The 4,967-nt window shown below is 42.3% G+C and overlaps 1 non-coding gene across 1 annotated transcript; it reads right to left on the reverse strand.

Moving 5' to 3' along the window:
• Positions 1-872: 872 nt before the first annotated feature.
• On the reverse strand, positions 873-955 carry TRNAY-GUA (transfer RNA tyrosine (anticodon GUA)). Its single transcript has one exon. It is a non-coding gene; the product is annotated as a tRNA-Tyr (tRNA).
• Between the last annotated feature and the right edge of the window lie 4,012 nt (positions 956-4,967).

The raw sequence follows: 4,967 nt of genomic DNA on the forward strand, positions 1-4,967 counted from the left end.
GATTGGCCGCTATCTGAGCGGTACCACCCACCCTACCCTACTACCTATAGGGGGCCGTCCGTCCTACAGCCGCCCGAAAAGGAACTGCAGTAATCTTGAATAGGAATCCTACAGCGATAAAAAGAATCCCCATAAAAATACCACTAGATCGAGCACCAGTGATTTCGTATCCGGTCAAAATCTTGGCTAATTGATCGAAGTGGGTAGCTCCAGTAGACCCATAGATCATGGAACAAATAGGGTGGGTAGGCCCAACCACCACACTACACGTATAGACGCGAACCCCCCTCCTTACCGTACGTGCGACTCTCACCGCATACGGCTCGCACAAAGACTCCAAAATCCATCCCGAGCTTTTTATTCCACCTCTCCCTCCTCTCCAATCCTCGATCAAACTAGCCTTCCCCAGCAAGAAAACGTATCTGCTTTAGCAACAAAGCGCTCATCCCTTGCTTGTTCTTGAGCGCGCAAGGCGCTCAAGACGGTGATTCTTGCTTAAAAAAGGGCTAAAGCACTCCAGCTTCGAAGCTGGAGTTTGCAACTTCAAAACTACAGGTTTTAGCCCTCCTGCTGGGTGGGCGCTTCCTTCGTCTATCGTATGTCTCGCTTGGCTTCGTCCCGAACCAAGGAGGCATGATGGCGGGCGCGTGCGTGTGCCGACTGCAGAGACTACAAGCCGACGCCGGAAGCGACTCGCTTCTATTCTCGATTGGATATAGATGGGGAATCTCTATAGATCGTCTTTTTTCGACAACCTCTCTAAAACGCATACGAGAAAATTGCACTTCACGGCACGGCAAAAAAAAAGAGCTTCGCTCGGTTGGCCCTCCTAGGCTTCCGTCTACTTTCTCTTCTCTTAAGTCTACAACAAGTGGGAGAGGCAGGATTCGAACCTACGTAGAAAACCTTCAACAGATTTACAGTCTGTCGCTTTTGACCGCTCGGCCACTCTCCCCTTCCCGGGGATACGCCCTCCTCAAACAAAGGGTTCCTGAATAAGAAGGATGGCGGCCTTCGTTCTTAAGTTAAGAAGAGCAGATGGAACTATTAGATTTGCTAGCGTTCCGGGAGAATAAATAAGGTCATTTAGTAAGTTCATAACAATTTATGTAAAGCAAGGGGCAAAGCTTCTACGACAGCTTCCCCCTCATTGCCATCGTCGGCCTTCCCCAGCTCCCCTCCTTCGTCGCTTCTGGCTAAGCATCTTTCGGCGGAGGAAAGGAGGCGACTAGTCGCTTCTGGCGAAGCAGCGAGTTCATGAGCAAGTGAATGAACGAGCAGCGAGTGAAGTGCAACAGTCGTAAGTAAGGCTCGCCATGTTCCTAAAAGGAGTGACCATCTTTTCTTCCCTTCTACTGACACTGAGCGAGCAGCAAGCATAGGCAATAGTTTCCGTAGGGGTGGGGCGCAAGCAAGCGTTTTCAGGCTCCGCTAGCTAGCGTACTCTTCTGCTATCAATGAAACCGAAAGAAAAAACCAGTGCCCTTTCGTATAGATCGAGACGCAGTACTTTTTCTTTACTTCTTCCATACTAGGAAGAATGGAAGGAAATCCTTCGATAACACTTCTTCCTTATTTGAAGAAATGATATCCGACGCCCGTGGAAACTCTTTCATTTCAAAAAAGTTCTTCTTCTTAAGAAGCAAATAGCATTTCCTATTGATTTGTCCCCTGGACTAGACCTATGTAGATTCGGAATTATCCGTCGCTACGCTGTTCCCAAGGACTAGCAAAATCGAAATAGCGAAATTCTTGGGTCATCTCAATGGGTTCAGAAACCACACGTTTCTCTGGATCATCATAGCGTACTTCCACATATCCACTCAGAGGAAAGTCTTTTCGTAATGGATGACCCTCGAAACCATAATCTGTTGATATACGGCGTAAATCCGGATGATTGATGGAAGAAACACCAGACATATCCCATACTTCTTGCTCCCACCGGCCGGCTGATGGAAATAGACTGACTACCGGAGATATTCGTGTTACTTCGTCTGCCCTTGTTTGTACACGAATGCGTGAGTTATACCGAGTACTCAGTAAATTATGGACAACTTCAAATCTGCGTTTTCGAGAGGGATGATCCACTCCGCAAATATCGATCGAAACTTGAACCCTTGTATAGGTATGCCATTTTAGAAAGCACAACAATGGAAATGGGTAGTCAGTATTGGTATAAGATCTATTCCCATGTTCCGATCTTTTCATTTTATGTACCCATTTCTTGGGTAAAATCTCCCAACTATATTGGAAAATGGATTGGTTATCCATAAATGAAAATAAAGAAAGCTTTATTTTGGTTCCGCTTCTTGCTCTAAGCAGAAAGACTTGTCGGAAATCGCCGGTTGGGTTGGTCCGACCAAGAAAGGCATGGGAGTGGAGAGGCAGAAGTGAAAGACTGGCTACCAATAAAGATCCAAAACTGCACACTTTATATAGTTATGTATCCAGGATCGGCTGCATGCTCTAGTGTTGAATCGGGTATAGAACCCAGGATGCTTGGTTACAATTCTGAATCCGCTAAACCATCGCTCGGGGAAAAGTATTATACAGAGCATTAGTACTTATTCTGATCCTTTCCTTATATTTAGATTCTAGTAGTTTATTTCAGTCATATTCGTATCCTTACTGCGGTTTAGTAAGGGTAACAAATAAAAGTATGCAGGTTCTATTTTATTGTTCCGAGACATATGATGATAGCATTGAGAATGAGAAATCTTTGCAAAATGCACGTATTATTAAGGAGTTCTGGAACGATTACTACGCTAAGCTGTTGGATATTGACAAAACGAAAAAGACTTCTAATGTTGATATGTATCAGGATGATGTTAGAAAGTTGTTGATTAATGAAAAGAAGAATCAAAATGGTGTGTTTTCCGATACTGAATTAATAGATTTACAGAATCAAATTGCAAATTGCACAATGAAGTTCGATGAGGATAATCTATTTAAAGTAACTCCTAACATAGTAAAGTTCTTGATTAATAAAGATCAGCCTAACGCTAAGCAATATCTAAAGGGTTGCCTACCAAGTAGCTTACCTATGCTTAAGATGTTTGGTATCTATACGCTTGAGGCTATCATGATTCATGTACTAGGCTTGGTATTCAACACTCTTCAGGAATCATCCGCAGTTAAGGCAGCTAGATTTATAGATCAACTTAATTCAACTGTACGAGAACAAGCAAGGTTTCTACAATACAAAGCACCAGGTAGTGGTAAGGTGGAAGCAGTACTCACTAGTAAGGTAGAATCAGTTAAGGATGTTGTTCAGCCCAAAGGTGCTAGCAAAAAAGAGAAAAAGAAAAAAATTCAGTGTCATTATGATATCGGGAAATACTTGCTCCAATTCATGATTGAAAGAAATGTTCTACATATATCAATAGATAGGGGAGTAACAAAAGAAGATCCAGTGCTAGTTCTTAAGAAAGGTCAAGGGTATATAGAGAATTCTTGTTATGTTATGTGCAATTTGAACATAAATCTGCTCCCTATCAAACTCAATCTTCCGATGCTTTGCAAACCCTTGGATTGGCAACCAGCAGAGAGGGGGTCTGATCCTGATACATTATCGGATCTGATAGGAGGTTACTTATGCAAACCCACGGGGGATATCTAGAATCACTTTCGGCTATTAACTTCCCATGACTTAAACCACTTCTATATAAAGTTACATAAAAAAGAATACAAGCAGATGTGTGATATTTTGAATGGGCTTCAGTCTCAAGCGTTTGAAATAAACAAAAGGCTCCTGAGATTTCTGGAAAAGAATCGTCAATGTTTAGTTGAGTGTGGGCTTCTTTTACCAAATGCTCTGGCTCGCGTGAATCCGACAGAAGCCTCAGACATATTGAGGGAGTGCTACTTCAATAACGTCAAAGGTATTAATAATGCTTGTAGCTATAACATACTGTTAAATAAATTATTAAAACAGGTGCAGCAGGCTAGTTATGAAGATTTTGTAATAAGACTTGCGTCAGCATACGAAGGTTATCAATTCTATTTGCCAGCATTCATGGACTTCCGTGATAGAATCTACCGTTCAGGTGTATTGCATTTTCATGAGCGTGATTTGTCAAAAAGTTTATTACTCTTTTCTGCCGATCATCCTCAACCTCAAGCACAAAACCACCTGTCGGAAAAAAAGAATCTCAGTCAACACTTAGCATGTGCTGCAGCCTTTAAGTATCCAAAGTTCTCGAACTTAGATGATGCCCTTAAATGGTATAACGAACACCAGACTGAAATGTTTACTTCGGACGAAAGTTTCATTCAATTTGCTGCGCAAGCTAGTGATCCATTTTTTTCATAGCCAAGATCCTTTCTCAGGATGAAGGAGTGAGTAATTATCATCAGGTTCCAGTGACCCAAGATGCGAGTGCGAGTGCATATCAAATTATGAGTTATCTCTTGCTTAACTTAGAAATGGGTAGGAGAACGAATCTTCTTCCATCTTAAGACGGTAAAATCCAAGATGTGTACATGTGCTTGCGAGATGAGCTTAATAAATTCTTGGATACCAGATTGAATAATGTTAGTAGTAGTAATTAGAAGAAAAAACTCATAGATTCTATGTTAACCAGAAAGTTCGTCAAAGGATTGTTTATGCCATCTCCACAGGGGTCCGTCCGGTTCTTCCTCAAATGGGTTGCCTCAATCTTTATCAAAGTTTTGGTATCTAGCTTATCCAGCTACAGTATAGTATACTCCTTCCTTGCTCGATAGAGCTCTTTGAATCCGCTTCAACTAAATGCGTAAAATAGAGTAATTTCTTCAAAAGCCAGTTTCTTTCGAGAAGGCAGGAGGCCCATAGCGAGTTACAATAGTGCCAGTTCTTGTACGGAAGGCCGTAATTCCGGTAACCTCGACTGCTCTAAGAATGATCCGGGCTAGCCGGGCACATCACATCAAAGTTAGGTCATTTGTCAAAAACATGGCAAATAGCTCAGTTGGTTTGGTAAGGGAGC

Source organism: Aegilops tauschii, chromosome 7 (genome assembly GCF_002575655.3).
Source record: "Aegilops tauschii subsp. strangulata cultivar AL8/78 chromosome 7, Aet v6.0, whole genome shotgun sequence".
NCBI classification, from domain to species: Eukaryota; Viridiplantae; Streptophyta; class Magnoliopsida; order Poales; family Poaceae; genus Aegilops; species Aegilops tauschii.